We start from the raw sequence: 17185 nt of genomic DNA, 5'->3' as shown, positions 1-17185 counted from the left end.
GGCTATTTCAGTTACAACGCAGTAGACGGCGCGTGCCGCTTACGTTTACGTGGTGGAGACGTGAAAACGACGTGATTTATCCGTTATGGCTTAAGTATGGCGTATCATACGCTGTTTGGAGCTGCAGCGTCAAAAGTGAAAATAGCCCTAATGATAGCCAACCTCCGGCAGGAGAGGAGACGGCACCATAAGAAGAAGAAGAAGATGGCGTATCATGCCGTGATAAGGTGGTGACACTGCGTAAAATGTTTTAAAAAGTTAGTGGCTATCAAACAACAATCTGAATATAGTTTTGACAAACTCACTAGTCAGTACAGTCATCGCAGACGTTGGTAAGCGAACGATGTTAAAAATGAACAAAACACAATTCCCTTGTTTCAGTAACCAAAATAATATGTTTCTGAAGATTACTCGCCTGGGGTTGGTACTGCTGCTGACAGAACGAAACAGCATTTAAATCTACTGCTTGGTTTGAATACGGCACGAGTTAGTAGGTAGGTACCTACTACTATAACAACAATATTATTCAACATAGACATCTACTCCCAAAAATCTTCGTCAACCCCATGAAATGCAAGAAGAGATGGCGCGTGCCGCTTACGTTTACGTGGTGGAGACGTGAAAACGACGATCTGATTAATCCGTTATGGCTTAAATATGGCGTTCTATCATGCTGTAATAAGGTGATGAAGACTACAAAATACAAATCAATTTTGTTTCCATCAACGTATACAATCAACGTAGATATTATTGACCGAGTGTTAGCGAAGGCCCAGTTTCAGCTTGAGCAAAAATGTTTTCGTAATATGTCCGGTTGTTCTCCTCTACAGGTCGCAATTCTCAACCGATTCTCGTGATATTTTGTGAGCAGGTTCGATGTTTAAAAATAGTTTTTTGTCGATTCAGTTTTTGTTTTTTTTTTAATGAAGGAGCTATGCATTTATTCAGTTTTAAGCTATACCGCGCGAGGTATAGGTATAGCTCACAGAGCCATTAGGTATAAGAATACGTTATTCAGGAATCAAATGATATGGGCATAGTTTTGCGGGTTTTATTGTCCAGTGTCATTGTCCAGGGTAAATTACAATTTGGGTGTGATTAGCTTAATTAGCTACAACTTACATACTATGAATGTGGCATTTTATTTTAGTTTGTAATAATATTTTGTTTGCCATGAAGGGTAACTATTACTCACTTACATTAGGAATAAAAAAATCAAGGAGTGGAGGTTACCGCGAAATTTGTGTACCTACTTAGGTATCTTTATCACTTCAGTGTCATTTTCTTCAATTATTGTATGTGATACCTCTGGTCTCCTTTGTACGCTTTTTTTTTCACTTTCAAATAAGAAAAAAACAGCGTTGAGAAGTCACACATTTCGAAATAAAATGATTAAGTATCTTGATGCAATAATTATCTTCATATTCATTAATCCACTAGTATTATCCAGCCTCAAAATAGACCTCTATTTAAAACCTGGAAAACGTGCTAAAAGCCTTAGCGTGCAGGGCTTTGTCTCATCTTGGCCGCGAGCCAACGTCTCACGGTGAATCACATTCACTATGAAAACAGCGCTGTGATCAAAACAATTTGACTAATTGGGAATTTGTGCGGTATACGCTGTTTCACGCGTGTTTATCGTATGATACGGTCACGTCTTCTTTTAGTATTAGTAGTAGTAAAACACTTGATTGCGCAAAACAAGCAAATCGTCCTGATTTACAAGGGGGTGCCCGAGCCTCCCGACTGCCCAATGGTCCCCGACCTGCCCTACTTACATTTATAACAAAGAGAGAATACAATAAATGTGTACAAAGGCGAGCTTATGCCTTTAAGGGATCTCTTCCAGATAACTTTTTAGTAACTGAGGGAGATAAATAGGAAATGGTATACGATTTGTACATGACGGCAAGATTTAAAAGTGGCTAGCCCTAGAAACATAACTAAATACGATGCATTAAGTGCACATAAATATACAAATAATTACAATCCATAAATATAATAATACATACATACTATAAATACGTATACCTACATATAAATACAATCTTCTTTTTTAAAAGCAATGATTATTTTGTTAGCGGGCGTGTTTTTTCTTAAATAGAAAGTCGCAGAATTAACAGATTAATGTATGCAACTCTTTTTATTTACATCGAATCTACTAAAATAGTCGATCGCTTGTCGCAGACCAAAGGACACAGTTTGCACGTCATACTTTTGCTGCCAAAAATCGCTACGGAAATTCGTTTGACTGGTGCTGTTACATTATGAATTTGAAAATGAGCAAGTTTGTCATGAATTGGTAATTATGCACTTGAGGTTGTCTTATCAAAAGTGAAAACATGTTAGATATTTTTATCAACCTATCAAGTTTAGCTTGCAACCGCATTACTGTATTTTTTCTTATTTTTAACAGATAAGGCAGATATTAACATATAAGTAGCTCCATGTGTGCGTATACGTACACACTATAACGTATGGGGCAATAAGGCCACAAGGTTTGGCATGAGAATTCTGACGGAAAATTCTAACAAAACGTAGGCGGTTAAAGCAAATGGTCAATTCCAGAAGTCATTTGCGATGGTTATTTAATCGGTGGTCAACCGTCGTTTAATGCAGTTTTAACGATTTATTTAGTTGTCATTAAGCCAACATTGCGCGGTCCAACACTTCCCTGTGTCGTTAGCTAATATGTTTCTAATTGCCCATGCCAACATAATAAACCTAAGCGTTATTGCATATTGCATTGTAATATTTGTAATCTTAACGGGCAGTGGCATACGGCTAGATATTTTTATATTTAGTAGGTTAACAGAGATAAACTCATTATCATTACACAACCACAAAGTGCCCTTTCCCGCCAGTGTCTTTAACTTTTGGTGTTAAAAAAAAAGAAGATAGATTAAATTATCATCTGCCTGCGCCATTTCTCATCGTCTGGGGTCGGCTCTCCTTGTCCGTTCTCTCCATTCCGGGCGATAAAACAATAAAAAAATAATAAACGAATAGGTACCTAACAACATTTTCAAGGATCTACCACACAGCAGCGTAAAAGCACCGTATACGTTGACGCACCGTATCGCGTCTATGGCGATTTCACTATAGCGCGTAGCGTGTACCTTACGAGTATACTCTGTATGAAATCACTTGAAGAACCGTCACATTACGACGGTCCTTCAAGTGATCTTGATGCGAAAACCTAGTTTAGTGGATTTAAGCAATTTCCAATACTATGCTTTCGTGACTTTGAAAAACGATGCGTATGACATACATGCTTAAGTAAGATAATATAGGTACAATGTAAACCACTTATAAATAAATATTTGTATGATATTTTGCGTAAACCCACTCATTTGCTCATGACGTATTCAAATGTCTGTACGCCTACAACTACAGCTGCCAATTTAAACCATGTGTTTACCGACTTCGAGGTCCCCAACATTTTTTTTTTACTGTAACGTCTCTCAAAGGGGACCTGGCACATTTTACAAGTATTAAACAATGAAACGCAACGCTACGCTGATAACTGACAGTTCGTAAACCTTCTTACAAAAGGCATAAGATTGATTTGATTGATTGATTGATAAGGTCCACCGACGGACAGTTTAAGAGTGTTGCTGTGTGTAATCCCGTAAGGATACATCCCGTATAGGAGTTGCAAGCACGTATTGCTCGCCCTTAGAGTTGGTCAAAGACGCCTAGTCTTCCTAGTTGGATTGCATATACTCGAGAAATTGGGACGGGTACCGCCGTGGCCAGGTAGCATAGAAGTCCATAGCTGAAGACGCCAGTTCGAATCCGACTTCCGCCACTGGAGGGCTTGGTCACTAGGTAGGTTATAATATATGAAATCTATTTCAGTTCGTAATAAGGAACTTCCCTAAAATTGCAATGTTAATACTAGAGCTCCCGATACACGTGTTACACGCTGACACGGGTACCCGTGTTCTTAAGCCCGCCGGGCTTAAGAACCCGAGCTACACGAACCCGCCCGGATTCGGAAACGTTTACACGGGTACCCGTGTACACGGATACCCGAAATAACGGATCTTATTTACCCGCCGGTTCGACCCTTCACTCTCGTGTAGCGGAGATTCGTGTTATGAAGACATACGATTGAATATGTGGGAGGTTCGGAAGATTCAATTACCTACTTTGCAGTTTTACTGGATTGATTGGTAATGTCAATAATAGGTAGGTAAGTACACTTTGTTTCAATATCATAATATTAAAATTAAAAAACCGTTGACTTCATTGATAGGTATTTCATTTTCTTCATTGATGTAGTTTTTTGATAGTTAAAGTAAACCTAAATGATTGTCTAATACAAAAGTACATAGTTATGCTTACTGAAACTATCACGAAAGGAATATGTTATATTTTCGTTTAGCAAAATCGCATTTTGCTCACTGTTTTTAAGTAGCAGAGTACCCTTGTTCGAGCTGCTGGGGTGAAAAAACCAATTAAATTGGTACAACACATATCAATCACATTGAACATCCGACAAAATAAAACTGCTAAACAATCGGAGCTCCTGAACCTGAACCTTTGTTTTATTTAAAACTTTATACAAGCCAAGGACGGGTTAGGCCCGCGTGTATTTAAGGTCCGTTTCGCCGTGTACACGGGTACACGGATACCCGGATACACGGATCTTAATTACACGTGTACCCGACTACATGTGTAGAACGGGTCAGAAAACCGTGTACGTGTAGTTCGAAAACGGGTAACGAACACGTGTACACGAAACCCGGACACGACCGCGAGCCCTAGTTAATACACGTACTTACATATTCTATTTTGATCTGTATGCCTTCGCCTAGTCCCAGTCGTACTTAACTTAATGACTTGAAAACAAATACTTGCCTATCAGTAAGGTTATTAAGTAATTGATTAAATTAAAGTTGGTAAATTGATGAGCGTAGCAACAAGTAGGTATAATAATATTATGATTTTCTAGCACGAATATATACTTCAATCAATATTAATAGAGCATAACAGATAAGACAAGACAGTCGTTGCAAACATACCTTCTTATACTACAAGTAGTTAGGTAATGCAACAGATTGATCGTCTTTGTGACGTCATACGTCGCATGAGTGTCGTGCAAGGTCGTGGACGGGAAACTGATAATATGACAGCTATTATCGTTATTGCTACCTAACCTACCAATTTTTCGTACCACAATTGCAAACAAGCATACGGCTCGACCGAACTCCTTTTTTGAAGAAACTCATACTGTAGTGATTATAGTCCAGAAATCCTTAACCAGTGAGGAGATATTTTATGAAACCGCAGCGTGCGAGCATTTATGTAAAGCCTGACCATATATGATCATTATCAAGAAGGCGCTGTTATTCTCATGTATAGCAAAGAGAATACATAGTATAGAGGGGTCCTGTCATAGTAAATTTTGTAGTCACAGTAAATTTACTGCCATCTATCGACACACGACTAAAACTATCGAAAAAAATTATATTTATATATATAGATAAATGATTTTATTATTTTTATATCATTTTGACCCATGTTCATTCACTGATACCTATGTGTTAAAATTGTTAAATAAATATAAAACAGTGTCGTCAACGCCATCTAGCCGACCATAGGCCAAAGGTGTGTGCGCCATCTACCCGAGAATGACTTTTTCTTGATTTCCGAGGCACGTTTTTTTCTTAGACTTTATTCATCTTATACGGAGTTACATATGTCTTTTCACCTCAGCAGCTCGAACAAGGGTACTTTGCTTCTTAAAAACAGTGAGCAAAATGCGATTTTGCTCACTAAGTCATTTTGTCTCACTCAGTGAGCAAAATCGCATTTTGCTCACTGAGTGAGACAAAATGAGTGAGCAAAATCGCATTTTGCTCACTGAGTGAGACAAAATGTCATTCAAGTGATCTTTTCAACATGCGGGGTCTAATACAAGTTCGATATACTTGGGTTCTATTATCTCTGTCCCTCTAGGTATGTTCTCACTGCTTAGGGTGAAAAATTTTGTGTACTACACGAGATCAAAGTTATTTACATCTCGTGCGCTTTTGAATCCCTTACTACGCTCAAGATTCTAAATTAGATTCACTCGCTACGCTCGTGAATCTATTATAGAATCTTTCGCTTGCACGGGACTCAAAATAAGCACTCGAAGAAATATCAAACTTTGATCTCTTGTTGTACAAATAACTATTGTGTATAGGGTGACAGTTCAGTAAAGTATGAAAAGATTTGTTCCAGTGAAATTCCGCAACATGGCGCGTGATCATATATATAGCCAAGATGACAATCGTACAGTCAGCAGCAGAGGTTACTACGCGGGCGAGGTGTTCAAAATGATCTTGACGCGACTTTATTGTTAAGGGTATAAGAGCGTGTCAAGGTAATTGTGAACACCTCGCACGCTTAGCAACTTCTGCTGCTGACTGTACGTCGACAAACGCCAAACGATAAGAAAAAAAATATCGGGATGACAGATGCTACGAAAAGGCACGTCATTATTTCTATACATCATTGAGGATTTTCTCTACGGACTTCATCGATTCAAATCCTGATTTTTCGTGTTTTGCTCTATAGAAAAAAAATCACAAACATAGATCTAAAACGCATTTTAAAAATTTATAACAATTTATGCACAAAAATATAAAAATTGCTTCTAAAAATGAGCAATTTAATTTTTGAGATCGATAGATCGATTATTTTTTTTGTTAATACTTACTACAAGAAATTAGAATTCAAAAACATGATATCCGATTACGCTCAGTGAAAGTGAGAGAAGAACACGAACGTGGGGCCTTAAGGGGCCCACAGATTACCAGTTCGCTGGCCAATATCAGCCTGTCAGTTGTTCGGAGCTGTCAAATTTTGCTTTTAACTGACAGTCCGATATCGTCCGGCGGACTGGTAATCAGTTGGCCCCTTTAAACACAATACATTATAGCGGCAGAACACAAAAGAAGGCGACGAAGATGAACTTCCTAGAATACATGACAATGTTGTTATTATGATTTGTTTAAGACGCAGTTATAGACATTCGTGCGATAAAAATTTAAGTCTATCTCACTTCTAGTTTGAACTCTGTTACCGTGAAATACGGTACAAGGTAATAGAATTACGGCGACTTGCTATGTTTTGCTTCTAATCTATGAGTCATGTTAGCTAGCATAAAGATAACAGAGAAAGTATTATATCGCGCGTTTTAGAATGTTTTATATGCATAGAAAATTTGTAAATATCTACTCAGCAAAAAGGAAACTACGAGAATAACGGCGGCTCGCTGTTGCAGTTAATTAGTTGTAAGTTATCTTAGTTTGTTAGTTTTAAATTTTAATACAAAATCAACATTCAACAATTCAAATAAAACATGGATGCACGAGGAAAACTTTAAAGGTTGCCGAAAGTCAGTCAATTGTTTTTGTTATTTTAGTTTTAAACGTACGAAGAAAATTATTCATCGAATTATTTACGTATCGGATCGGATGTTTCGTTAAAATCAGCCACTGAAATTTTTAATGTATCATTGTAATGCGTGAACAAGGAACATATTAAATTGTTGTTATTAATTTTCAAATTTAGAACGAAGAAAATTACTCATCGAATTCTTAGCGGCGTGGATTCCGAGTGAAATCAGCCAATCCGGCATTTCCGCTGCATCGGTTTTTGTCCGCGAACAAAGACCTGAACACTGGATCGATCTAGATATCTGACTGGTTGGACTGGTTTCATCTGAACAGGTACTGATTTAAGTGACACGTAAGATTGCGATGTTTGGACAATACTAGGGGTCACAGTCACAGTGTAGTGAAAACTGCAGTGCTATAGCGGGTTAAACAAATTTGTCAGTAGAAAAAGGCCCGAAATACAAATTTGCTATGTGCCAATAACTCTTCGTGCCAATTTTTTTTTAAATTTGCCGCTTTTTTCTACTGACGGCAATGGCTTGACAGACTTTGTGTTGCATTTTTTCTATATATATATATTTTCTTTTTTGTTAATTATTTTTGTTACCTGTCGTGATTGTTTCACGGGCTGGTCTCTTCGGTAGATCAGTGGTAGAAGTCGCCAGTATCATGCTGAGATGAGACCATTTCGTGGCACTTACTCCTTCCTATGTTTCTCTATTTAGTATATTTTTCTCTTCTGTGTTTGTGTTTACGAATAAATTATTTCTATGTATTTCTATTTTTGCAGTCTCCTGCTGCTACACAATAATAAACACGAACAATTGCACATGGTTACAAAACCCGCTCTAGTTCTAATGGTAATTCTCTGAATCTTAGACAATGTTTACGACTGTTGTGTTGGTATCATAAATATAGAAAACGCATATAAAGGGGCCCACAGATTACCAGTTCGCCGGACGATATCAGCCTGTCAGTTAAAGAGCGGTTTCGCACTACGTCCGATCCGAATCCGATCCGAACCCGTGAAAATATGGTCCGTAGACTCCGTAGTAGCTGTAGAACTAATATTTCTATGGTAAGTTACGCACCGCACACGTTGAATGACGGAAAGAAATCGGACGACGGAGATCGGATCTAGTGCGTAACTTACCATAGAAATAGTTCTACGGCTACTGCGGACCATCAGGCCTATTCGGATTTCGAGATAATCACTAGATCTTGAGACGATTTAGAGATCAACTAGATCTACATTAGATATCGACTAGATGTGACTTGGATATCTAAGTCATAACTTGTCGAAATCGTTCAAGAGGACCTCCAGAATCGCGAAAACGTCAAATTTGACATTTCTATCGTACAAATATCTTTAAATTATCCGTATCGTAACTTGTTGAAGTCTAGTAGAAATCTAATTCATTTTCCGAATCGAGCCGATCATTTACACGGGTTCGGATCGGATTCGGATCGGACGTAGTGCGAAACCGCTCAAACGCAAAATTTGACAGCTCCGAACAACTGACAGGCTGATATCGTAGGGCGAACTGGTAATCTGTGGGCCCCTTAAAGAAAACGATGTCATTGAATGGTTAACCGCAAAACACGATATGTAAAAAGTCGTTACAACCAAGTTTTCCAAATAGGTAGTTACTTTCGCGTGTGGCCTTCCACGTTGACATTAGCAAAACATATTTGATATTGCTGTATTTAAGGAGTGAAAGCCATTAATAGCCATAATGAATTCCATCTACCGTAAACATTCAAAACAACTATCCATGTCCCAAAAGTGTGATAAAACACATCGGAACGAGTTCGACTCCACAATTAAATAATTTAGGAAGCAATTTGCATCCTTCAAATCAAAAGTCGTTGTATCAATTTAGAGGTTGGTTAACTTTCGTTTATTTATTTTTATCTCCGTTGACCGCAAAGGAGGTCAATATGCGATACGAATATACAATAATATACATGTTTTCGAGTGGGACTAGTGGGAGTGACTATGAATGTTTATTTCACGTTTTATGATGGTGCCGATAGACGTATTTACTTTGAGAGCGGATGGTAAAAATTTGACGAAACGAGAACGTGTTATCAATTAGCGTTGTTATAAACATCCGACAAATTTATGGTAGGTAGTGAAAATAAGCAAGGTGTCATCGGGTAATTTCGGACGAGAATGATATAAAAGTCACTCATACTCCCTTGTAATAAGAGTCCTTTTTCGGAATTATACGCCTCTTTTTTGTGATTATTTCTTTCGGAATTACCTGATTAAAAGTGATTTTTACCGTGATTATACCTTACAGTTTATACCTACTGATATATTAGGTATAGTAATGAGCTGATTTAAACAGCTGTTGACTTCAGTGTGTTTCAAGTTTTCGTCCTTCGTTGGCGACCTTACGAGAAGTTAACATGACTGCATTGTTTCAATAACAATAATGAATGTCTCTGATTTCGATTTCATATTTATTCCACCCAGATTTAAGAACTCTTCAATCAAGTCAAATTTTCTTCAAATAAAACCAAAAAAAATCGACACCAAAAAAAAATCCATTAAATTAGTAACATAACTGTTGAAGCGAGAAAATGTCGTCGAGAAATTAAATCAGGACCTACTTATATACTTGCAACAGGCGTTTGACCTGAATTGACCCTCCCACAGCTACAAGGCCAATTCGAGTTTTAGCGTTTTTCGGCTCCGTTGGGCTCAGCATTGCCACAGAATAAATAATAGTACTAGGTACAGAAGACTCACTCTCTAACAAAACGCATCTGTTACGATCACGGCAGATATGGCCGCTAGGTGGCGACAGTGTGGAGCGGATGTACTTGTAGGAAAGCGACGAAATCGCGGAGTGAGCCACGCCTGGCATTGCTCCGAACAATTATTAGGGTTGGCACCACTTACGTCCTTCTGCGTGCACGACCACAGATAAGATAATCATTTGAATATTGAGAACCCTAAATAGCCGAAAGGGATAGTGCCATAAATTTGAAAGGGATAGCATGATTCGTCCCTGAATCGCTGTCAAACTTCGGTTTTGTGGGTGTCCTTTCTGTACGGTAGTAGTAGTACTATTAAGCTTAGAATATTAAAGCTTAGAATAAATTTAAAAATTTAGTACTATTATTTATTGTGTGTCAAACTCAAAAGTGACATTTCTTCAACCAAAAACCGGGCTAGTGCAAGTCGGACTCGCGCACGAAGGGTTCCGTACCAGAATGCAAACAAGGCAAAAAAAACCGGGCAAGTGCGAGTCGGACTCGCGCACGAAGGGTTCCGTACCATAATGCAAAAAAAAATAACAAAAAAAAAAGCAAAAAAAAACGGTCACCCATCCAAGTACTGACCACTCCCGACGTTGCTTAACTTTGGTCAAAAATCACGTTTGTTGTATGGGAGCCCCATTTAAATCTTTATTTTATTCTGTTTTTAGTATTTGTTGTTATAGCGGCAACAGAAATACATCATCTGTGAAAATTTCAACTGTCTAGCTATCACGGTTCGTGAGATACAGCCTGGTGACAGACGGACGGACGGACGGACGGACGGACGGACGGACAGCGAAGTCTTAGTAATAGGGTCCCGTTTTACCCTTTGGGTACGGAACCCTAAAAACGGTCACCCATCCAAGTACTGACCCCGCCCGACGTTGCTTAACTTCTGTCAAAAATCACGTTTGTTGTATGGGAGCCCCACTTAAATCTTTATTTTATTCTGTTTTTAGTATTTGTTGTTATATCGGCAACAGAAATACATCATCTGTGAAAATTTCAACTGTCTAGCTATCACGGTTCGTGAGATACAGCCTGGTGACACACGGACGGACGGACAGCAGAGTCTTAGTAATAGGGTCACGTTTTACCCCTTGGGTACGGAACCCTAAAAACTTCACTTTTGACACTGGCAGATCAGTATCATATCGGAAACAAATCGAATGACTAAAACTCGAATTGGGCTATGCGTTGGTTTTAAAATGGAACAGTAATACGTTATCATGGAACCCTGCAACGTGCTCTCAGTCAAGCTATAATAGGCTTTATTATAATACCTATAGGGTATATAATTTGCCAGTAACTGGCCACTGTTAGTAATTGGCCACCCTAAACTAAAAATGAATTCTATTCACCTATAAACAGAATTCATTTTAGTATAAGGTTTCAATAACTGGCCAGCCTTCAATAAATTATAAGTAATAAAATTAATTCTGTTTATAGGTGAATAAAATTCATTATTAGTTTAGGGTGGCCAATTAGGTATAACGGTGGCCAGTTATTGGCGAATTACCCTATAACGGCTATAGTCATGTTCGTGATGTACGACCTTTCATTTTACTGGAACTTTTAAATAAACGTACATTTTATGACACTTCAACTTCAAATGTCTCTAGTTTGCCCTGAAACCAAAATAACTACAATCACGGATGCAGCTTTTCCATTACCTCACATATTTATTGAAGCTTCAATGAAGTTTGAATCTTATTATAAAACACATAGAGTTATTTTTCCGATGAAGCGACATAAAGAAGATACGAGCGTGTGAAAGTAAAGTCGGTAGCGATGTAAATAAACAAATCTGAGGCGCTAGAATGCTAATTTAATCGCGGGGTTAACATCCGTCCTTCTCTAACTGGGTATGTAGGTTTACACAAGAAGAGGATAGAGTAGATTTATACGCTGCACTTTTACTGACAATTCACTTTACCGTATTATTTTATTTTACTGTATTAGTACAAAAGAGAAATAACTCGAATATTTGGGAGAGGTGTATTGGGGTTATTTCGAAAGCGGGATAAATTAAAAAAATATTTTTATTGTTGCGTGAATTTTCATTAGTTATTCAATGAAAAGTTCGTCTTATTATAAAAATAATAGCGAAGTATTTGAGGTTAGCTTTTCGATGTATTCGTGAATAAAGCATTCGTGGGATTTATATATTTCAATACGATACAATAGAATAAGGGTTTTATAAATCAAGCAGTAATGACTTATTCATAAAATTTATGGGCCTGATTTAGTTAAATTGTGTTTTATCCCTTTCTTACAAATACATAAGTCAAAATGACAGATAAAGACAAACGATTACTAGCTAATTGAGGTTTGTAGCGCTTTTATGAATAATATATTTAACTATTTAATGTAGGAAACTATAATATTCATTACGCAATAATTACTCAACGTATAGAACAAAAGACATCAACGAGTCTCTGACCCGACAGGCCTGCACTTCGTTTCTGTAATTTAGTTTTCCAATACAAAAGAAGACTAAATAGAAACGAAACTGTACACAACATAAAACGAGGCCTCTTCCAGACACTCGTCGGGTATTAAAGTGGGAAAATATGATATAGGTATAAGTAAGTAGTTCGTTTTTTAGCATTAGAAAAAAGGTAAACAATCTTGACGTGTCTTTTTATTGAAAAACACTTTTGAAAAATAAGTCACGGCAAATATGTACGAGTAACAATTATGAATCATATACGATTATTTAGAGTAGAAGCGCTGGTGGCCTATAGCGGTAAGAGCGTGCGACTTTCAATCCGGAGGCCGCGGGTTCAAACCCCGGCTCGTACCAATGAGTTTTTCGGAACTTATGTACGAAATATCATTTGATATTTGTCAGTCGCTTTTCGGTGAAGGAAAACATCGTGAGGAAACCGGACTAATCCCAATAAGGCCTAGTTTCCCCTCTGGGTTGGAAGGTCAGATGGCAGTCGCTTTCGTAAAAACTAGTGCCTACGTCAAATCATGGGATTAGTTGTCAAGCGGACCCCAGGCCCCCATGAGCCGTGGCAAAAATGCCGGGATAACGCGAGGAAGAAGAAGATACGATTATTTAGAGTTACATTGTTTTGCTTTAAGTAATAGTTACTGATTTAAAAAAGCGTTTTTCAATTAAAAGACACGTCAAGATCGCGTAGTCTTTTTCAAATGCTAAAAAAACGAACTATAGCCGCCTGCCTAGTGATCCAAAGGACTCGAGCCTTTTAGCTCTTTTTTAAGGCTCGCCTCATTTCTTGACGCCTAAAAGGCTAAAAGCCTATTTAGCTCTTTAGCCCCCGAGCCTAGTTCTATTTAAGATCCTAGACTCTTGGGGCTAATAACCTTATTAAGGCTTGGGGCTAAAGAGCTAAATAGGCTTTTTTTTTTAGGGGCTTAATAAGGTTATTAGCCCCAAGAGTCTAGGCTCTTAAATAGAACTAGGCTCGGGGGTAGGGTTGCCAGATCGAATAGTGCTTTTATCGGGAAAAAATATAATTTTATCGGGATTTAGGGACTTAAGTCGGGAAAAAAAAACATTCAAATTAAAGTAATTGAATTAAAAACAACGATATTTTACATTATGGGCACTACGCTCGACGTGGGTCGCTCGCTCGCTCGACGACAGTTTGGAACTTAAAATTATTGTTTTATAACGTGAAGCTGTTTTACGGGACATTTTTCACTTTGTCGGGAATCGGGAACACATGCTAAAAATCGGGAGAATCCCGCCTAATCCCGACCATCTGGCAACCCTACTCGGGGGCTAAAGAGCTAAATAGGCTTTTAGCCTTTTAGGCGTCAAGAGATGAGGCGAGCCCTAAAAAATAGAGCTCCAAAGGCTCGAGTCTTTTGGATCACTAGTGGCGCCGGTGTAGTGCACAGGGCTTAAAATGAAGGCTAAGCAAAGCTCAAGCGAATCAGGTGACGAATGCGAGTGTCCCGTTACACGGTCCCGCTACGGCCAAATGTAACTGTTTAAGCTTTCTAAGGCAAAGAGTCATATCTTATTACAACAAAACTTTCACATATCAGCTTTATGTTAACGGTATAAGGTTCTTTTTTATCTGGCAATGTTTGCTAGGCATATACCACTGTCATAGACATATGTCTTTATATGTGTTCTAGACTTCTAGAGGATCCGATGGTTGCAATCTTGTTTATAACTTTCGTTTTTAGATGTTAATAAATTCATCTATCTGAAAAGTAAATTTTATGAATAAATAATTATTTTAAACGTTTTCTTCCTATTTTGTAATTGACTGTAGAATCTGTAGATGCAATAATCGGTATCGTCTTGGGTCGTCCCATTCGTTTTTCGTCAAGTTATTAAGTTAGTCCTATTCTGCTTTCGTCACTCATTCTACATTCGTCACAATCGTCGGTGGCTTTCAATGTAGAATGAGTGACGAAAGCAGAATAGGACTAATTTAAGAACTTGACGAAAAACGAATGGGACGACCCAAGACGATACCCAATAATCGAGAGAGCGAAGCGAAGGGGTTTCATTTTAATTTAACTCGAGAGGAATCGTTGGGGTTGTATGATTTTCGATAGTTTCTGTCTCGATATTTTTTTGAGTAGGTACTTGTATACCTACCTAGTTCGGATCTCAAATAAATGTGGTAAAAGAAAATGTACTTAGTTGAGGTATTTTTTTTCCGAATTTCCATTGTTTTAGATATGGGTACTTACCTAAATAAAGTCTTTGCGTTTGCATTTTCCATGTGGGGATTGTTCACTTACTCATTTAGGTACTTACCTTCTTATCTCATATCCTGTTACTTACATTTCATCGTTAGTATGTACACTATGTACTTACAAATAGTACAATGAGGGTTATACCTAGTTTGCGTTTACGTCGAATTGTAGAGTCGATCGCTAGCCGAGATCAACTGATGACGGTTTTGTAATAGTAGTTTATGTGACTGCTACATAATGAAAGGCATTAAAATACGAGTGTGGGTTTATGAAACGAATGAAATGAGTTTCATAATAGTATCACACGAGTGTTTTAATGCCTAATTATGTACAGTTACATACACTGCTTTATCTACACACATATTATAAACTTTCTATGATATATTCACTAACCTCATATTACAGCCGACATTGGGGCACTTTCCTCTCTGGCGGAACTCGCGGATATGAGATGGCATCTCCGAAATATCTTTATCGTACATTTTAAACGAAACTTTTGTTATAGTTACTTTAAAAACAACAAAACAAATTATTTTTTACTTACAAACTAATTAAAAGATAAACTGTACGTCAAATGGCGGCAAATGAAAACTTTTTTCACGCATGTCACGCATCCGTAGTTTTTTTTTAATTCAAAGACAAACTAGAGTCGGGGTCGATTACCATATCGTCCGATACCAACTTACAAGCGAGATTTGTCAATATTGTATGCAATTGTCATTTGATTTCGAATAAAACGTCATCTCGACTGATATTAGAATAGGGGTCAAATCAAATTGCCTTTTTTTCAGAGATGTTCGAAATTTGAATGTCATTACCAAATCGATTTTGATATAGTAATGAAGCTATTACCACATTTTCACAGATAAGAAATTTGCTGTAACAAAACAGTTTATCGTAATGTGGGCCATTATTTACGGATTTTGAAGGTATCATAGAGAGTTTATGATATGTGTGTAGATAAACTATTTTATTTGTAATTTTTGTTCTTTATAAAAATGAATGGCCTGGTGATTAACGAAAATGCAAACGTGCAGTATCTGCTGTATTAAAAATTTAAAATAATTGATGTAGGTATTTGTGATATGATTTATGCTGAGTTTCATGGTTAATAAAAGAATAACCCAATAATATGTGATATTTTATCCACTCGTACTGTTTTAAATACGTTTGTTCTAATATTTGTGTTAGTCTAATTGTTGTCAGATCGTATATGTCATTTAGAATAAAACCTGTCTGAAGTACACATCTTTGCGGTTTTGCAATATAGTTTAACTATAAATACATTTGTAATTCCGAAAGACGACTAGGTATTTACTCAAATATCAAACGTGGTAAGAACAAAGACTCTACATTTCCATAATAAATGTTTTGAATGCCCTAAAGCACCTTTTAATATGTTTTACAGCTTTAGACATTGACAATTATTTTAAACGCATTACGTTTTTATTAATAAGTTCAAAAAGAGTCACAAATAATCCTTTGTATGAAAATCAGCACGTGCTACAGCAAAAAATGTAAAGTTTTTATAAATCTCACAACGAAAGACAGCAGACACGCTAAAGTAATATATAAACATCACAATTGTATTGAACAAGATGGTCCTTCGACCGGATATTTATGCATCCATCAATCAACATCTGTACAGATTAAATTATCGCCATTTATTGATTTACAAACGTCACACCATAACAACTGTATGTTTACGTCGATTGCAGTTGCATAATGGACACATATGATACATAGATACATTATATCGATATCTAGTTTATTAGTAACAACACTAACCTTTCAAATTGAAACAGTGAATCCGAATTCGCAAAACACTGGCCACAAACACAGCACAATATTACGCAGAAGAGGAAAACTTGAAAATAACCAGCACTATATTTAGAAGGGGCGCTGGCGTGCTATACGTCCATCAGGTCGCACGGTCAGAACTGAACTGAGGGCAGCGGAGCGGCTTGTCAACAAACAAAGGCGCAGACGCAGCCGCACATGCGCAGTTCACGCACACATGCGCGTGCGGTGAATGAACACGCGAACAATTGAAGTGAAAATCCGAAGGTGTCGTGAGACTCGTGAGTTTTTCTTGCGATTCAATCAAGTCTGTGGTTAGTTGGTTACCTACTACACGTAGGAGCCCGATTCGGATTTTGAAATAGACATCTATTAGACATTTTTTAGACATCACCAAGATACGATAACGATATGTTTAAGATCTAACCTGTCAAATTTGACATTTGCGCGATTCTGGAGATACTGTTGAACGATTTCCACAGGATATGACTTAGAGATCCAATTCACATCTAATAGTTATCTTACTC

General features: G+C 37.5%; 1 protein-coding gene across 1 annotated transcript in view; it reads right to left on the bottom strand.

Moving 5' to 3' along the window:
• Positions 1-16816, bottom strand: part of LOC134796412 (protein yippee-like) — an 87162-nt gene extending 70346 nt beyond the window's left edge. The window contains exon 1 of the mRNA XM_063768614.1: positions 16647-16816. The gene's annotated coding sequence lies outside the window, so the exon portion shown is untranslated. The remainder of the gene's footprint in view (positions 1-16646) is intronic.
• Between the last annotated feature and the right edge of the window lie 369 nt (positions 16817-17185).

The sequence above is a fragment of the Cydia splendana genome, chromosome 13 (assembly GCF_910591565.1).
Source record: "Cydia splendana chromosome 13, ilCydSple1.2, whole genome shotgun sequence".
Lineage (NCBI taxonomy): Eukaryota > Metazoa > Arthropoda > Insecta > Lepidoptera > Tortricidae > Cydia > Cydia splendana.
This window is presented reverse-complemented; position numbering and strand designations above follow the sequence as displayed.